We start from the raw sequence: 20,055 nt of genomic DNA, 5'->3' as shown, positions 1-20,055 counted from the left end.
GTATAGATAATGGATGCATGGTTCTGGAGAGTCAATAAAAAATAAGCTTCAGGAAAGTGAACAGAAATAACCTGCAGGTTTTAGAAAATTAAACACCAACTTCCAGAATGCAACCTGTAGGTTCAAAGATGGCTTCCTGCAGACTCTGGGAACCCACAGGTTACATAAAACAGCCTGTTTAACCAGCAGGTCCTGGAAAAATAACCTGCAAGTCTTGGTGTAGGATCCTGTCTTTCATGGATTAAATGGGAAACATTTCAGAAAGTAATTAGCATGTTTTTAGAAAATAAACTAAGTTTATGAAAAGCAGCCTGTAAGTTCTGCAAGTCTGGGGACAGGAACTCTACAAATGTTTTAGATTACGGTGCAGATTCTGGACAAACTACTCTCAGGGAAGAAATCTGCAAGTTTAAGACAGCAACCTGCAAGTTCTGGGGAAGCAAAATATAAAGTAATGGTTCTGGAGATCAATGTGCAAGTTGTGCAAAGAACTGGAACTGCAACAGGAAGAAATTAGTTTGAGAAAGTAACCTGCAAGTTTAGTAAAACATGAAAACAGTAAAAAAAATAAAAAATAAAAAATAAACAGCTTCATCTCAAATCGTGTTTTATCCTACCTCAGATCCTTTAAAGCATCGCTTTCTGTGATAGTGACTCGGCTTGGTCGGCACTTTAACAAATAGCAGCGCTGACTGATGGATGAGACGGCCTGAGGCAGCTCAGGAGGATGAAGGAGCGCCTTATCCCTCAGATCGGACTCGCTGCTCGTCTGTGATACGCCGGGATAACGGCTCCTGCTTTTATAGCAGAGAAAAGCTGAGTACAAGGCAGACGCCACAGCTTCTGTACAGCAGCTTCAGGGATAAACCGGGTCTGATTCGGACAAAGGTTCTGTTCAAGTCTTTGGGGACAAATCCAGGACAATGGATCAAGGGACGCAGCTGCACTGGAAAAAGTGTCTTTGAAGCAAGGATGGCTGGAGATGAATGAAAAGGGTTGAACAAAAATCAAAATAACTTCTGTTTTTATCATCCAAGTCATCATAAAAGTGTAAAAAGGTTCAGAAAATCTGGGAACGCCTGAAACTCCACGTATCGAAGCCACCGTTGGACGACCTTCAAACCCTCAGGAGGCGATGGATGATAAACTGTCCGGTCGTTGTGATCAACTCCTGGGCTCAGGTGGACCAGGAAGAACCCGACATCCCTCATCTCAGCTGGCCACAATCACCTGAAACTATTAAACAAGGAAACCATAGCAGGCCTGCAAAGATAGATCCCACTCTTAGCTGCATTTTAAAGCCATAAAATCATCTGAATGAAATAAAAACGCTGATTTCTCTCTGTGGTCCATCACATAGTTGGCGGACAACGGAGAAACTGCACAGAAATTGTGTTTCCTGTCATTCAACTGAGGTTTATTTCCATTTTGGGAAGTCTGCAGGGATTTTAAGTTGTATTCACAGTTTTTCATTGTTGACCTTTACTGACAAAATCATTTAAAACGAAAAAATAAACTTTTAAAGAAAGTAATGTATGTTTTTATACCAAAATTACCACATAATTATATTAAATTCACTTTTAAAAAATATCCATGGCAAAAAGACAATTTTTATTATTGCTTATGAGTATCAAGAGGATTTTCGTTAATGTTCCTTATTTAAAATGAGGAACATTTTAAAAAAAAGTTGTCTTTTCATTAGTTTTAATTCAATTCAATTTTATCTATAAAGCACCAATTCACATCATGTCATATCAAGTCTCTTTCCAAAGTCAGATTCCATAAGATCCTCCAGGTTGGTGAGAAAGTTTCCTCTCTAAGGAAACCCAGCAGGTTGCTTCAAGTCTCTCCAAGCAGCATTCACTCCTCCTGAAAGAGCGTAGAGCCACAGTGGACAGTCGTCTGCATTGTTGATGGCTTTGCAGCAATCCCTCATACTGAGCATGCATGAAGCGACAGTGGAGAGGAAAACTCCCCTTTAACAGGGAGGAGAACCTCCAGCAGAACCAGAACCAGGCTCAGTGTGAACGCTCATCTGCCTCCACCCACTGGGGCTTAGAGAAGACAGAGCAGAGACACAGAAAGCACAGAAGCTCACATTGATCCAGGAGTACTTTCTATGTTAGATGGTAATAGTGGATGATCTGCCTCCCCTGATGATGTCACAGCTAACAGAACGCCAGACCAGGTGTACCTTCTATGAAGAGAAAAAAGACAGAGAACAAAAAGTTTAAAGCTGAAATAACAACAAAGAATGCATAACAGATTTTTATATATATTTTAACAGCGACCCATCCTAGACCTGAGGCTGGGGTGGAGGTTCACCTTCCAGCAGGACAACCACCCTGAACATGCAGACAGAGATACTATGTGATGGTTTAGATCAAAGCAGATTTGTGGGTTAGTATGGCCTAGTCAAAGTACAGACATAAACCCAACAGAAAATCTCTGCTCTGCTCACAGATCATCTTCATCCAATCTGACTGAGAATGACTTTGTTGTCCAGTGTGTCGATCAGCTGGAGGTCTTTGACGTTAGGACAGGAAGTAGGCAGGTGTGACTACATGTTCTCCAACATCCTGCTAGGCATTGAATGGATCAGGCACAAAACAGCAACTTCAGAAACTGATTTGCTGACCTGTCAGACTGGTGTAACACCAATAAAAAGACAAATGGTAGACATTTTTAATCCGTTACAGAGAAAGGAGATGTGATGGAAAAGGTTCAGGCCTTTGTGTTTATTGGTGGCGACAGAGGAGCAGGTACGAAAGCTTCTCTCTGAAAGGTTTGGACACAAAGGAAAACTCCTGAAGTTGAGACGTTTCTTTAACCGAGCAGAGATCTAGAATACCAACTGTCCCGGCCGCTACGAGAGCAAAGCCCGACGACCAGCTGCCATCAGAAGGTGCTGCAGAAACCATCAGCTGTCAGGCTTTGATATCAGATGCTTGATGAGGAGGAGGAGATGGTCTTCAAAGAAGATTCGGTCTATCTGGAACCACCACCACAAACATCCTCAGGAACCCTCAGGGAAAGACGAGGAAAAGAAAGCCTCGAAACAGCTGCTGTTAATCAGATTATTAAAATAAAACACACAGATGGTCCGCTCCGTTTTCCTCCAGCTCCTACTGGCCCCCTTTAAGCTGTGCCGTGAAACGTAAACATTGGGTTTTCCTGACATTCGCATGGAAAGGACACCCTGTGCGTCCGTGTAATGAGATCCCCATTGTCGGTATTAGGGAATTTCCAGGCTGACAAGTCCCGTCCCAGAGAAGATCCATAGGAAAACAACATCCCTGTCACTGAAAGCAGAGGGGCGGTCTGCAGGGAGATCTTCCTGCCAGCGGGACGTGAGGAGGGAACGTAGGCGACAGCAGAGGTGTTTATTCACTGCGTCCGTTTAAACCGCAGCGGCTCGGAGGATTTCCTGGGTCAATGCAGGCGACATCGACGTGGAGACCATAGAGAGACCAACCCTGCAGGTACCCACATGTTTTCTGAACCATTAAAGCTCTGATCTTCATTATGAGCTGATTTATAACGCACATAATGCCAGAAACTGACCCAAACTGAGTAAGTCTCTTAAAAAGAAGAAAAAAAAACAACAATTTGAAGCCTATCAGTGTTTTAAGCAGGCTAATCCCCATTAGCTTGTAATAAAAAAACAAAAATCCGATGTGAGGAAACAAGTTGAAAAGTAAGAGATGTTAACCAGGCGGTCTGGTTGGTGGAGATGTTCCCGTTCTGACTGTAATGTCACAAAGTTCTGTTTCTGGATTCATTCTATTGGCAGTATTTACTTTAAAGATGCACATAAGCTCAGCAAATTACACAAAAATTTGATTTTTGATACCACATTTATTAAAGACAGCCTGTATTTTCCACAACTTTCTGCGATATAACTTGTTTTGTGGAGCGGGTTTACCCAGAAGACCCCTGGAACGTAACCTGTAGGTTCTGACAAAGTTTGGCAAAGTTATGGGGGCCGCACTTTTCCAGAAATAATCCAGCTTCTATCAAGCAATGTCTTGGAGATTTGGGGAAATTAGCCTGTTGTTTCTATAAAAGTGTCCTATGATGGACTTGCGACCTTTCCAGGGTTGGACCGCGGCTCTCGCTTTGTGTTGGAGGACATCTGGGGTGGAGGTTCCCCTTCCAGCAGAACAAAGGCAAGGCAAGTTTATTTGTAAAGCACATTTAAGTACAGAGACAATGCAAAGTGCTTTACATAATTAAAATACAGGAAAAAAAACCAGAATAAAAGGAAGTTGGAAGAAAATGTAGAAACAAAATAGAATATGGGAAAATAGTTCAACTTTGTAGTCCAACTATTTTTAATGTTTGCTTTTAGTTTCTAACAATGTTTCAGAAAAACTGTTTAACTAGAAAAAGTCAAAGGCAATCCTAATAAAAAATGTGTTTTTAATCTTGATTTAAAGGAAGTCAGGTTTTCAGCACTTTTACAGTTTTCTGGGAGTTTGTTCCAGATCAGTGCAGCATAGGAACTAAATGCTGCTTCTCCATGTCTGGTTCTGGTTCTGGTTCTGGTTCTGCAGAGCAGGCTGGAGCCAGAAGACCTGAGTGGTCTGGAGGGTTGATGCCCTGATAACAAGTCTGTGATGTATTTAGGTGCTAATTCAGGGATTTATAGACTAACAGAAGGATTTTAAAGTCTATTCTCTGAGATCCAGGGAGCCATGGAAGGACTTTAGAACCGGGTCCATGTTCTCTACGTTCTTAGTCTTAGTGAGGACTTCAGAACCGGGTCCATGTTCTCTACGTTCTTAGTCTTAGTGAGGACTTCAGAACCGGGTCCATGTTCTCTACGTTCTTAGTCTTAGTGGAAGGACTTCAGAACCGGGTCCATGTTCTCTACGTTCTTAGTCTTAGTGAGGACTTCAGAACCGGGTCCATGTTCTCTACTTTCTTAGTGAGGACTTCAGAACCGGGTCCATGTTCTCTACGTTCTTAGTCTTAGTGAGGACTTCAGAACCGGGTCCATGTTCTCTACGTTCTTAGTCTTAGTGAGGACTTCAGAACCGGGTCCATGTTCTCTACTTTCTTAGTGAGGACTTCAGAACCGGGTCCATGTTCTCTACGTTCTTAGTCTTAGTGAGGACTTCAGAACCGGGTCCATGTTCTCTACGTTCTTAGTCTTAGTGAGGACTTCAGAACCGGGTCCATGTTCTCTACGTTCTTAGTCTTAGTGAGGACTTCAGAACCGGGTCCATGTTCTCTACGTTCTTAGTCTTAGTGAGGACTTCAGAACCGGGTCCATATTCTCTACGTTCTTAGTCTTAGTGAGGACTTTAGAACCGGGTCCATGTTCTCTACGTTCTTAGTATTAGTGGAAGGACTTCAGAACCGGGTCCATGTTCTCTACGTTCTTAGTCTTAGTGGAAGGACTTCAGAACCGGGTCCATGTTCTCTACGTTCTTAGTCTTAGTGAGGACTTTAGAACCGGGTCCATGTTCTCTACGTTCTTAGTATTAGTGGAAGGACTTCAGAACCGGGTCCATGTTCTCTACGTTCTTAGTCTTATTGGAAGGACTTCAGAACCGGGTCCATGTTCTCTACGTTCTTAGTCTTAGTGAGGACTTCAGAACCGGGTCCATGTTCTCTACATTCTTAGTCTTAGTGAGGACTTTAGAACCGGGTCCATGTTCTCTACGTTCTTAGTCTTAGTGGAAGGACTTCAGAACCGGGTCCATATTCTCTACGTTCTTAGTCTTAGTGAGGACTTTAGAACCGGGTCCATGTTCTCTACGTTCTTAGTATTAGTGGAAGGACTTCAGAACCGGGTCCATGTTCTCTACGTTCTTAGTCTTAGTGAGGACTTCAGAACCGGGTCCATGTTCTCTACTTTCTTAGTCTTAGCAAGGACTTCAGAACCGGGTCCATGTTCTCTACTTTCTTAGTCTTAGCAAGGACTTCAGAACCGGGTTCATGTTCTCTACGTTCTTAGTCTTAGTGAGGACTTCAGAACCGGGTCCATGTTCTCTACGTTCTTAGTCTTAGTGAGGACTTCAGAACCGGGTCCATGTTCTCTACGTTCTTAGTCTTAGTGAGGACTTCAGAACCGGGTCCATGTTCTCTACATTCTTAGTGAGGACTTCAGAACCGGGTCCATGTTCTCTACGTTCTTAGTCTTAGTGAGGACTTCAGAACCGGGTCCATGTTCTCTACGTTCTTAGTCTTAGTGAGGACTTCAGAACCGGGTCCATGTTCTCTACATTCTTAGTCTTAGTGAGGACTTTAGAACCGGGTCCATGTTCTCTACGTTCTTAGTATTAGTGGAAGGACTTCAGAACCGGGTCCATGTTCTCTACGTTCTTAGTCTTAGTGTGGACTTCAGAACCGGGTCCATGTTCTCTACGTTCTTAGTCTTAGTGAGGACTTCAGAACCGGGTCCATATTCTCTACGTTCTTAGTCTTAGTGAGGACTTTAGAACCAGGTCCATGTTCTCTACGTTCTTAGTATTAGTGGAAGGACTTCAGAACCGGGTCCATGTTCTCTACGTTCTTAGTCTTAGTGGAAGGACTTCAGAACCGGGTCCATGTTCTCTACGTTCTTAGTCTTAGTGAGGACTTCAGAACCCGGTCCATGTTCTCTACGTTCTTAGTCTTAGTGAGGACTTTAGAACCGGGTCCATGTTCTCTACGTTCTTAGTATTAGTGGAAGGACTTCAGAACCGGGTCCATGTTCTCTACGTTCTTAGTCTTATTGGAAGGACTTCAGAACCGGGTCCATGTTCTCTACGTTCTTAGTCTTAGTGAGGACTTCAGAACCGGGTCCATGTTCTCTACATTCTTAGTCTTAGTGAGGACTTTAGAACCGGGTCCATGTTCTCTACGTTCTTAGTCTTAGTGGAAGGACTTCAGAACCGGGTCCATATTCTCTACGTTCTTAGTCTTAGTGAGGACTTTAGAACCGGGTCCATGTTCTCTACGTTCTTAGTATTAGCAAGGACTTCAGAACCGGGTCCATGTTCTCTACTTTCTTAGTCTTAGCAAGGACTTCAGAACCGGGTTCATGTTCTCTACGTTCTTAGTCTTAGTGAGGACTTCAGAACCGGGTCCATGTTCTCTACGTTCTTAGTCTTAGTGAGGACTTCAGAACCGGGTCCATGTTCTCTACGTTCTTAGTCTTAGTGAGGACTTCAGAACCGGGTCCATGTTCTCTACGTTCTTAGTCTTAGTGAGGACTTCAGAACCGGGTCCATGTTCTCTACGTTCTTAGTCTTAGTGAGGACTTCAGAACCGGGTCCATGTTCTCTACATTCTTAGTGAGGACTTCAGAACCGGGTCCATGTTCTCTACGTTCTTAGTCTTAGTGAGGACTTCAGAACCGGGTCCATGTTCTCTACGTTCTTAGTCTTAGTGAGGACTTCAGAACCGGGTCCATGTTCTCTACGTTCTTAGTCTTAGTGAGGACTTCAGAACCGGGTCCATGTTCTCTACGTTCTTAGTCTTAGTGTGGACTTCAGAACCGGGTCCATGTTCTCTACGTTCTTAGTCTTAGTGAGGACTTCAGAACCGGGTCCATATTCTCTACGTTCTTAGTCTTAGTGAGGACTTTAGAACCGGGTCCATGTTCTCTACGTTCTTAGTATTAGTGGAAGGACTTCAGAACCGGGTCCATGTTCTCTACGTTCTTAGTCTTAGTGGAAGGACTTCAGAACCGGGTCCATGTTCTCTACGTTCTTAGTCTTAGTGAGGACTTCAGAACCCGGTCCATGTTCTCTACGTTCTTAGTCTTAGTGAGGACTTTAGAACCGGGTCCATGTTCTCTACGTTCTTAGTATTAGTGGAAGGACTTCAGAACCGGGTCCATGTTCTCTACGTTCTTAGTCTTATTGGAAGGACTTCAGAACCGGGTCCATGTTCTCTACGTTCTTAGTCTTAGTGAGGACTTCAGAACCGGGTCCATGTTCTCTACGTTCTTAGTATTAGTGGAAGGACTTCAGAACCGGGTCCATGTTCTCTACGTTTTTAGTCTTAGTGAGGACTTCAGAACCGGGTCCATGTTCTCTACTTTCTTAGTCTTAGCAAGGACTTCAGAACCGGGTCCATGTTCTCTACTTTCTTAGTCTTAGCAAGGACTTCAGAACCGGGTTCATGTTCTCTACGTTCTTAGTCTTAGTGAGGACTTCAGAACCGGGTCCATGTTCTCTACGTTCTTAGTCTTAGTGAGGACTTCAGAACCGGGTCCATGTTCTCTACGTTCTTAGTCTTAGTGAGGACTTCAGAACCGGGTCCATGTTCTCTACGTTCTTAGTCTTAGTGAGGACTTCAGAACCGGGTCCATGTTCTCTACGTTCTTAGTCTTAGTGAGGACTTCAGAACCGGGTCCATGTTCTCTACGTTCTTAGTCTTAGTGAGGACTTCAGAACCGGGTCCATGTTCTCTACTTTCCTAGTCTTAGTGAGGACTTCAGAACCGGGTCCATGTTCTCTACGTTCTTAGTCTTAGTGAGGACTTCAGAACCGGGTCCATGTTCTCTACGTTCTTAGTCTTAGTGGAAGGACTTCAGAACCGGGTCCATGTTCTCTACTTTCCTAGTCTAAGTGAGGACTTCAGAACCGGGTCCATGTTCTCTACGTTCTTAGTCTTAGTGAGGACTTCAGAACCGGGTCCATGTTCTCTACGTTCTTAGTCTTAGTGAGGACGCGGGCAGCAGCGTTCTGGATCAGCTGCAGTGTTCTGATTCACTTTTTAGACAGATCTGTGAAAACACCGTTGCAGTGATCAGTTCTACTAAATATAAACGCATGGATTAGTTACTCTAGATCTTGTTGGGACATCAGTCCTTTAATCCTGGAAATGTTCTTCAGGTGATAGAAGGCCGCCCTTCTAATTGTCTTTTGGAGGTTCAGGTCTGAGTCCATCACTACACCCAGATTTCAGGCCTGATCAGCGGTTTCTAGCTGAAGCGACTGAAGCAGTGTGCTAACTTTTGATCTCTCCTCTATTAGTCCAAAAATTATTACTTCAGTTTTGTTTTTATTTGGCACATCCAGGCATTTATCTCTTTTATGCATTTACTCAGTGCTTGAATGACAATGACCATAAACATACAGGTTTATGATAATTGCTGCAAGGGGATGGTTTAGATCAAGGGTTAGAGCGTCCTAGTCAAAAAAACAGACATAAAAATAAAATTGAGAACCTGTTGTAACACTAGAAAACTGATGTTCACGTTAGTTCTCCAGCTGATCTGATTCATATTGAGCTGTTTTGCACAGAACAATTTCTCAGTGAATGTTCCCAGCTAGACAAACCCCTGAAGATCTGGAGATGCAGCTGCTCAACGAGGCGCAACACTAACAAGCACACCACACTTTTCAGATTTGTAAATAAAATCTGAAACAATTTCCCTTCACTTCCCGGTCCTCCACTACTTTGTGTCGCTCTGTCACATAAAAGACATCTACAGCCGTAATGTAACTCAATTTTCTCGATGAACCAGTAAACCTGTTGCCTGACTCAGACTAAATCACGTCAAGACAATCGCAAGAGAGCATTTGGAAAACCAGGACACAGCATGATGAGACCAGGGGATACCGAACATTAGGCATCCAGACAGATAACGGCAATGACTGTTTTTCAATGAGCGCATCGTATCAAATGTTCAGGCACGCCGCTCATCACTTTACTCAGCGTTCTGTCGGATGCTTTGGGAGCTGCCAGGTAACTCCATTACCCACTCGCCTTTCAAGAGGGGGTCAGCGTCTTGCTAAATCAACCAGCTATGGTGTCTGAGCGGATATGAGTGACACGGATCCAGGTGCATCATCTGTCAAGTTAAAGGACTTCCAACCAGCAGAGGGTCCACCTCCTGCACAACCAGGTCTGAGTAAAGCTTTCTGCTGGCAGCCGTCAGACACGCGGTGGCCCAACAGCAGGGATAAGCTGCAGAAAGTGACGTCCTGCAGCTTACTGGTCCTGCAGTGGCCGGAAACAGACTCGCTGCTACTTTGTAAATTTCAGCGAAGCTAAAACCGGTCTCTGCCTCAAGAACATAAACCATTTGTCCGTGTTTGCATCACAGTATTGGTAATTTCCTTCTTTCATTAAGCATGTGAACTTGCATGACTCCTGAGGTTCGATTAATTCAACACTGAGTGGATTAGGATTAGACCAACGTGGGATTTTGGAGGCTGATACTGAGACGAGAGTTTTCACCAAATGCTCTACCCGGAGGCTGTCGTTTCAAACGGGCGAACGAAGCCGGGATTAGTGTTTCCCCCACAGGGAGGAGAAAGCCTCTAAAGCAGCTTTCAGACAATCACGTGACGTCCAAACAAATGTCTCATTTTTCCCTTTAAGAATAAGGAAATGAAATCTGAAATAAGTTCATCTGTTAGAGTACGGATTGCTGAATGACCGCTGGGACGATGGGGTCAAACACGGCTGCGTGTTCCTGCTGATTGTAAACATGGCGCCTGTGTTCATCTGCATGCTGGCAGTAATGGTTATAAATCATGCTCTGACACTCGCCTCAGACTCGACGCAGGCAGAATATTCAAACCGTCCTGCAAAACGCTTCACAGGAGAAGATTGGACAACAGAGGAAGCCGAATCAGGAGCAAGCGACTGCAGAAAACCCAGCTCCAAACAAACAATGACTTCTCGATGCAGGATAAAAATCAACAACCTGGCCGTCCTCTACTGGCTGAATACATTTAAAAAGGTTTTGCATGAGGAGAAAAGATCACTGAGCAAGTTCTTGTATCAGGAGAGAGAGGGTGCGTCTTGTTTCAATCCAGAGGGCTGATGTTCCTCCTCCATAAAAGCTCTGTTACTTGTTGTTCTTCAGATTTTATCAACTTAAAAGATGATTTTAAGTTGATAAGACTGACACCATTTAACAGTTAGTGCTGTTTTTTTACAACAGAGACCAAAGTGCTGTACAAAAAAAAAAAACACAAATATAAACAGCATAAAAATCAGTAATATTGATAAAAACAAATAAACATAGAAAAACCTGGCATTAAATCAACAAACATGTCCGCTTGAGTATTAAAATACAAGGTAAGAAAGATGAGTCTTTAAAAGAGAGCTCGGTCCCCTCTGAGCCTACGCCTGGTCAGCTGACCTGAGGTAACGAGGCGGTACGTTAACGACGTAGGAGTTCACAGTTGTAGGGTGGGGCGAGGCCATTTAAAGACTTAAAAGCAAATAAAAGAATTTTAAAATGAATCCCAAAATGAACTTGCAACCAGTAAAGTGAGCTTAATACGGGGGAGATATGCTCAAACTTACGTGTCTTAGTTAAAAGTTGTGCAGCAGGACTTTGCACCTTCTGCAGACGTGCAATTAAAGATCCACTTACCACAAAATAAAGAGCCTTGCAGTAATCCAGCCCAAAGGCGTGGATTACCTTCTCTAAGTGTGGTTTGCTCAGCATGGACTTTATCTGGCTGTCGAAAGTAAGGCAGTTATTCATTTTAAAACCCAGGTTTGTGGCCGTCGGCTTTATAAACTAGCCAAGATAGTCCAGGTCTAAAGGCAGAGTCTCTGACACGCCACCAAAAACCATTACCTCTGTCTTTTTTTTCATTAAAACTTAAAGAGTTTAAAGCCATCCACGCTTTCACGTCGCCAAGACATTTCTGAAGAGGACAGAATTTGTGTTTCGCCTCAATCAATGACCCATAGATCTAGCTATCATCTGCATAAAAATGAAAGGAAACGCCGTGCTTGTGAAGGACGGATCCAAGTGTGAACAGATCAAGAGTAAAAACAAGGGGGCCTAAAACTGAACCCTGAGGAACGCCATATAAAAAAGGGAGCAGTTGAGAACACAGAATTTCCCAGATGGACACAAAACGTTCGATCACTCAGGTAAGACCTGAACCACTCCAGTGCTGTTCCTCAGATGCCCAACCAGTGCTTCAAATGGGACACAAAGCAACAGTATTGCTTTCTGTTAAAGGTAAGCAGCCAGGATGCCTGAACTCATCAAAAGACGTATAAACCACAAGACTGGGAATAGGGAGCTGACCGAGCAGCTAGTAACTTTGGTTCAATGAAAGCTGAGGTTGTGAATAGAAATTCTTTGTGGTAGTTTTATGTTTGATAGGGAGATATTTTAATATACGTCTCTCTTTCTATCTATAAAAAGGTCCTTCAAAGAGGGAACACATTCTCCTGATATTTAAAAATGAACTTGTGAAGCCTTTTAAGCCAGGTCTCGCAATCTGTGAGACTTCAACCCCTATAAAACATTTTATGAGCTGTCGTGATTTAAACCGCAACCACTCCAGATCTCAATTAGCAGCCCAGAAGGACAACTTTCCTTGTATTGTCCTCCTGCATGATGGTGTTCCTGTCAGAGCAGCACAGCCTGGTTTTGGCCTTCATCGCCACACTTCTGTGACCCTCATCACGCCCCTAAGACGTCTGCTACGCCCCGTTGGTGCTAACGAACCTCACAGCAGTGACGCATGATGAGCGGGAGGGGTCATTAAAAACGAGAAGCATCTGTCTAAAATTAAAAGAAGGCCATCTGTCATGAGAGGATGAGGCGACACCTGGCTGCTGATGACTTCCAAGTGTGCAGAAAACCTCCGGTAGGTAAATCTTACGTCTAAACGACGTGCAGACAAAGGGAGCTGGCACACGGGGAGAACTCCTACTTTTAATGCCTCTTTTTACTCCAGTCGGTAAACAACCCGCAGCTCTGCTTTAATGCATTCCTGTCTTATCGTGTCGTGACTGTTTACTGCCTCTCTGTAAGATGACTCCCATTAGCGAGGCAAGGTGAACGGCACCTTTCAGCCACAGCGGCTGTGTGGAGCATGGCTGCAGACACGGAAACATGTGACCCGGTAATGGACTCAGTTTGAGCCGCAGCAGCAGCAGACGAGCTGCTCTTAATAAAGCCGTTTTATGGAGTCATCATCAAGTCCGGCGCCGAGGATCACCTGTGGGGGGAAGCTGGTCTCAAACCACCGTCCAGGGTAAATAAATCCAGTGAAAAAGCTGCAGGCCAGGATGGATCCAACCGGTGCTGCTGTCCTTACAAGGACACGCTTTTCAGGTGGAGTAGAGCTAAAGATGCGGCACTTGCACAGAAATTTCCATTTAAGGGTCCATTATTGTTTGGTTTATAAACATTATAATTTAGCATTAGTTTTTTTTCATCGTTTTTAGTAAAATTTTAGGCTACTTAGAGAAAAGCTCATGTTTGCCTTTACTGCTCAGTTGGAAACCTGCTGTGATGAGTAACACTTTACACCGAGGACTGAGAAGCTTAAATTAATCTAAATTAATGTACACGAATGATCAGTTTGAAATTTTTCACACAGATATAAGCAAGAAACTATTTCATCACACAGAGCAGGGAGAGATTTCTGATTGTTAAGTAAAGTTAATGTTTAATAAAATCGAGGGGAGAGCTTTTTTTAATTCACTTTTGATGCATCGTCTTAGCCGATTAAAGTTTTACCTTCTATTAAAAGTATTCTGGATCTCTGAAGGGAGAAGAAAAGCCTTCAGGGTTTTATTTGAGGTCCTGATATACCAGCGGTGAGTTTTGAGGGGTAAAACATTTGGGATGGAAAACATCGTCTGTGAATCGGACCGGGTCTCCCAACCTGCAGTTTAGTTCTATTCAGTTCTACAACTCTTATCACGACTCATCTCTCAAGACGACATGGAAAGATCCATTTTGATCCCAACGGCGATCTAATTGCGATATAGTTCCAATTAGATCATCGTTATTTCACGATCGTTCGGTGTTTGAGTTTTGGGTTTCTTTTTTGTCTCCATTTCTCCTGTTTTTTTATGTTCTGACTGCTCTCACCTGTTTCTGTCTTACCTTTCTCAGCACCTCCCTCAGTATTTAAGCTCCCTGGTTTTCGCTACTCATCGGCGATTTCTTTCTTCTCTGGCTCATGACTTGCCCTCCGGTTTGCAGCCTTCATGGTTCCCGTCGCTGCCGTTCCTCGTCTGCTTTACAACCATTTCTTACCGGACCGGTTCCTGCGCTTCCCTGCTGGAGTTCTTTTAGCAAGATCCTTTTTTTGTAAGTGTTAGTTTTTACATATTAAACACACAGCCTGACTTTAGTCCTCCTCTTTGCATTTGAGTTATAAATGTGATCAATTAATTTTAGTACGCAAAAAGGTTTTCTCTCAAAAGATTCAGAAGCATGGGTCTAAGGATTACTCTCTCCTCAGCTGTCTGGGAACTCAACAGTAGCAGGAATGTTGATTCTGACTTATCTGTTGCAGGTTTGTTGGATGGTTTCCCACCCTAGATGCTTAAGTCGCCATGCTGCTTAATATCTCAGAGGTGCAAAATTTGCAGTAACGTTTGCAACAAACCTGAACACAAAGCAAAAACAAAAGATTTATCACAGCTGAAATCTTGGCAGCTGATCAGGTTTGATTTGGCTCAGCTTCCTTTTTCGCTGCTCTCTTGAACAAAGTGTGGCCAATTCACCCTATGACCAACAAAAACATTTTAATCTAATCTTTTGTTCTTCCCTGATATTTAAAATCACAAGAATGTAAAAAATAAACTATGATTGTAGAAACTTTACCTTAGCTGGGTGCATAGTTAATATTTCCAAATGGAAATCTATTTCTAAGGAATAAACAAAACGGTTTACTTTAAAAGTTGAAGCCATCATAGACTACAGTTTAACAATCTTAAGATTTACTTAATTTCTAGATCAGCGACATGGGATGGTTAATTTAACAAATTGATGCTCATCCAGACACTTGATTTGTGGTCAAAAGGATCCATCCGGCAAAGAAAGCTTCAACCCTCTCCCACATCTAATCAATAAATGCTCCACAGTTTCATCCTCTGGTTACAGAAACTACATTAAGCAGCGTGGTGTTTCCCAATTACGTGCAGATTTTTTAAATTTTTTTAAATCAGGCTTGTTGATGCAGGACTTGTACATGCCGACACTTATTAAAAATAGAGAAACATGTCTAATATGGAACATTAAGTTGTGAAAGAGTGAGGACGCTTTGTCTCAGGCTTAGATGGAGGATCTCTATGTCGCCAAGTTGCACGTACATATAGCAGAATCTGCGCCTCAGATATGATTTCTTGAAGTGAGGGTTTTGTGTGATGATTTATTGAGTCAGCAGGAGGAAGTCAGGAGCTGTAGCTTGTGAGACCAAACAAACCGGCACCCTATGGAGGGTTTTAAGAGTGCTCTGTGGTGAGCTCAGTGTGCATAGACATCTGTCCTCTTGAACCATTTACTTCTATATGTGCTGTCTTTTTCCTGTTTTTGAAAGCAGTTTGGCCAAAAAGTATTTTTTTCTTGTCTCATCAAGTTTCTCATCTGCTTTTAGAAACAATTGAAGGAACAATTATGATTCAACTATGTATACATATTTGTATATTTGCCCTTTAACGTGCTGTGCTCTGCCTAACATTTCAATACTAAGGTAGCTATTGTACACATGAAACCCACAGCTGATAAACTAAATTAATTAATCATCAGCTGGAAGTAGAAATAAAAATTGTTGCCAATATGTTACTTATTTTTCTTCATCTAAGCTCGGGTTTCCTTGGCTCCGCTTGAAATCATTGTTTCAAATCTCTTCACAGAAAAACCTGCAGCCGTCGTCGTAATTCTGCACCAAACGTACAACAGAAAATTGCTGCTGAATCATTGAAGCTTCTCTTCATCTGCCACCGGTGCAGAGCTTGCTCAGCATTGGCAGCAGAGGGATATGCATCTGTAGGCACAGTAAGGTGAATACTTTAGGACAGGAAGGCCACCATTGACGGATGTTTGTCTTCTGGTTGGAGAGCAGAAGGCTGGTGCAGGCCTGATGAATCCCTCTGACTGGGGCATCTAACCCAGTCCCTGACTGGGTTTGCTCCTCATCCTAGGGACCGAGCTTCCTCCGAGAGCAACTTCTTCTTCTTCAATCAGCTTGGAGAAAAACGTGATGACAAAGTGGGTCAAAGACCAGAGAATTGGAATTCTGGATCTGAATCCCCATCAGAAGCTATGGAAAGTTCTCAAAAAACTATTTTTACTAGCGCATTAACTAGCCTTACTGATGATTTTATTCCAGGCTATGAATTTTGTTTAGTTTTAATTTAAGTGAAAACAGAACCGTGGTTTAAGCTCTGATGAAGCTACCTGATTAAAAAAAAAAAAAGATAAAAAATTCCCTCCAGGTGATTAAATATTTGCAGTCGTGCGGCGGCCCTCCTAAATCCCATAAACAATCCAGCAGGTAAACACTATGAATTAATTAAGCGGCGCTAAGTTTGCTTTTCCAATTAAAGCTCTGCCCCCAAACATTCAGACACTCCCTACATACATAAAAAGACCAGAAGGCAAATTAAATTACACCGCAGCGTCTCTGCTGGGATTGAAATTCAGAGGGGGGGCTTTGGTTGGATAATAAAAAGAGCAATCTCATGTATAAATAAAAAACACCACCAACGAGGTGCATCGGAGAAGATTGAGGCGAACAAGAGATTTAGAAGAAGAAGAAAAAAAATGGATGCCAATTACCTGCAGAGAGGATACAGCCAGGCACGAGAGTGTGAAATTGTGTCGAAGCATTGCTGAGTAGCAGGATGTTCAGGGACTGAATCAGCCGCTCGGCCGGTGGCAACGTCTCCTGCATCTTCCAGGAACAGGTGGGCGAAATTTGTTTGGTTTGGAAAAGAGCCAGAGTGAGGATTTCTCATTCAGGAGGATGAAGAAGTTCACGCTGCATTGTTTAAAGGCTTTGTGCCTCCTGTAATTACAAAACCAGCCTCGTCAGCACATCTGAAGGGACTGACTGCACCGAGGAGGAGGAGGATCGACGCTCCTGAAGGAGGCCGGTGTGGTGTCTGCCTCTCAGGTGGAGATGTTTGGTTCTGAATGTAAGGAGACAGCCGGCGTCTGTTTACACCACTTTAATTACAGAGTGATTACAAAACCCCCAACAAGACGACGGAAAGCAAACATGCACCGTCGATGTACAGCTGAGGTTTTTCTCACTAAATTCAAGCTTGTGTTGAACTTTTTTTGGTCCTGAAGCTCCAACAGGTGACAGCAGAGAGAGGGAGACGGTTCCTGAGAGGATTTCCAGCCATGAAAAGAAAGAGTAGATGGTCTGAGCTCGACAAAAACCCCGGCCTCCACTTGACGGAGTCCAAGCTTGTGTCCAGGCTGCCCGGATGTTCGGGACATGTTGGTTTTATCTACAGTTGAGCTGACTGATTAAATGTTGAAAATAGGGGTGTCCTGATACCAGTTATTTCCAGACCGACTACAAGTACGAGTACTTCCGTTTAGATACTTGCCAATTCAATTAAATTTTATTTATATAGCGCCAAATCATGAAATATGTCATCTCAAGGCACTTTACAAAGTCACGTTCAATCAGATTATACAGATTGGGTCAGATTATACAGATTGGTCAAAAATGTCCTATATAAGGAAACCAGTTGATTGCATCAAAGTCCCTACAAGCAGCATTCACTCCTGGGGAAGCGTAGAGCCACAGGGAGAGTCGTCTGCATTGTACATGGCTTTGCTGCAATCACTCATACTGAGAAAGCATGAAGCGACAGTGGGAAGAAAAACTCCCCATTAACGGGAAGGAAAACCTCCGGCAGAACCGGGCTCAATATGAACGGTCATCTGCCTCGACCGACTGGGGTTACAGAAGACAGAACAGAGACACAACAAGAGAGACAAAAAAGCACAGAAGCACACATTGATCTAGTAATCTGTTCTACATTAGATGGTAGTAGCGGGTGAGCCGTCTTCTCTGGATGATGTCACAGTTAACAGAACGTCAGACCAGGTGTACCTACTATGAAGAGAAAAGAGAGAGAACAAAAAAGTTAAAGCAGAAATGACAACACGTAATGCATAATTGAAGAACAGTAGAACCCTATAGAGTGAGAAAATTAGATCCTGATGTCCTCCAGTAGCCTAAGCCTATAGCAGCACAACTATAGAGATAGCTCAGACTAACATGAGCCACTCTAGTTATAAGTTTTGTCAAAAAGGAAAGTTTTAAGATTAGTCTTAAAAGTAGACAGGGGGTCTGCCTCACGGACCAAAACTGGGAGTTGGTTCCACAGGAGAGGAAATACCGATACTGAGTACTTAAGTTTGAGATCTATAAGTACCAATTTATTATCATATCGCTGAAAACGACTGAATATCACGAGCGATGAATTCGGTTAGAGCTTCAGGTTTCTTCTTCTCCCCTTTTTCTTTTGGAGGGTCATCAAACAACCTCTTGGTGTATACCACCACTACCTGGTACAGAGCGGTATCTAGCCTTTGAGTTGCAGCATAGCCCAGCCCAGGAGGAAAATTGGTATCGGCTCAGAGTATCGGGTTACTTTTACAAGCATGAGTATCAGGACACCTCTAGTTTTATCCTCTGTTTTACTGCGTCCAGAAAGGTGTGATTATTCTCTCTCCAAAACGCCAAAGCGCCAGAAACACCAAAGTAGAAACAGGACACAAAAAGTTGGACTATGTCTGATTAAATATGAGTTTTCCATCCATTGCGTACATTAACTCGTTCTTGCAGAGTCATGTCAGGGTGGGTTTATACCTCTCTCCAGCGGTCATTGGGCAAGAGACGGAGTAGGTGCACCTTGGGAAAGTCATCACAGTCCATCACAAAGACATGCTGGACAAGCAACCATGCACACAATCATACCTAAGAGCAATTCAGTGACCATAAGCCAACAGTCGTGTTTTTGGACTCTGGGCAAAAGCCAGAGTACCCAGAGAGAACATGCAAACTCTGTAGGGGGGGTTCAAACTCAGGACCACCTTGCTGCACGGTGCAGCAGTGTTACCAACTGCTGCACCGTGCAGCCCCTCATTTGCATTTTGTGTGAAAATCTTTAACATTATCAAAGTTTTGACTTTGACGATGTCCCGCGCTTCCGGTTTTGAGCCGATTAAAGATGATTTATTGACATTTGCAACAGAGACAATGGAAGAATCATAGGAATGGAGAGCAGTGGATGTCCTTTGGTCACATTCTACGCAGACGACCTCTTTGTCATGAGCAGTGCTCTGTGGAACCGAATGGTGAAGGTCACTGGGCTCCAGGCAGGATCAAGGGAGGCAAGAATCACCCGAACGTGACGTCGGACTTTTAAAAAACTGCTTAGATCAGCACGTTCTGCATACTAGATGACCTGCAATGATGCCTGACCAGCGGTGTAGTCATCTTAAATGGGCCGAGGAGCATTTGTGGAGATGAGAAACCTGGAAACATGTCAAGAAGGCTCTACATCTGCCTCTGCTGTCAACCAGATGACCCTTCAGAGGTGATGGTGTTACAGTCAGGGTAGGTCAACCAAGCACTGCCCTTCACCTTGTGAATGGCTCCGTAACAAGCTCCTACTACCCAAACAGCTCCATTTCTTTGGTTTTTGTGCTTCTGCATGAGCAAAACAGGTCTGATTTCCATCTTATTAAGGCGACAAAATCACGGGACAGCTGCTGGAGATTAGGGTACCGCAAAGGGAGTGTCCTGTAGGATCCTGTGAAATCAAACCTCTGGTTGTCGTGCAGGTTGGAACCACAGAGAACCTCAACGGTGAGTGGACTGCATCTCGAATAAGTCAGCATGAGAGGCCGTCGCCAAGCTGTAATTGATCGTCGAGGACAGCTGACAGGTTATTAAAGACACTGGCATTTTTTTGGTAGTGGTTTAAATGAATACTGTAGTGAATTTCCGTTTCAATGCAGTGTTTGAGATGAAGAAGTTCAGTAGCTGGTTGAACTGTTGCCTTGCAGCCAGAAGGTCCTGGGTTTAAATCCTGGCCTGGAGTCTTTCTGCCTGGTGTTGGTGTGTTCTCCTGTGCATGGGTGGGTTCTCTCCAGGTACTCCAGCTTCTTCGCACAATGAAAAACATGACTGTTGATTGCCTTTAGGTATTGGGGTGCATGCATGGTTGTTTGTCCTGTTATGAACTGACTGTCTACCCAGGAAGTACTTCCAAAAAAAGTTAAACGACTTTTTTTCCGAAGTTTGAAGACGTTTCGCTTCCTATCCAGAAAGCCTTTTCAATTCAAAATGTCTGGAG

Source organism: Fundulus heteroclitus, chromosome 16 (genome assembly GCF_011125445.2).
Source record: "Fundulus heteroclitus isolate FHET01 chromosome 16, MU-UCD_Fhet_4.1, whole genome shotgun sequence".
Classification (NCBI taxonomy): domain Eukaryota; kingdom Metazoa; phylum Chordata; class Actinopteri; order Cyprinodontiformes; family Fundulidae; genus Fundulus; species Fundulus heteroclitus.
Note: the sequence above shows the minus strand (reverse complement) of the source record.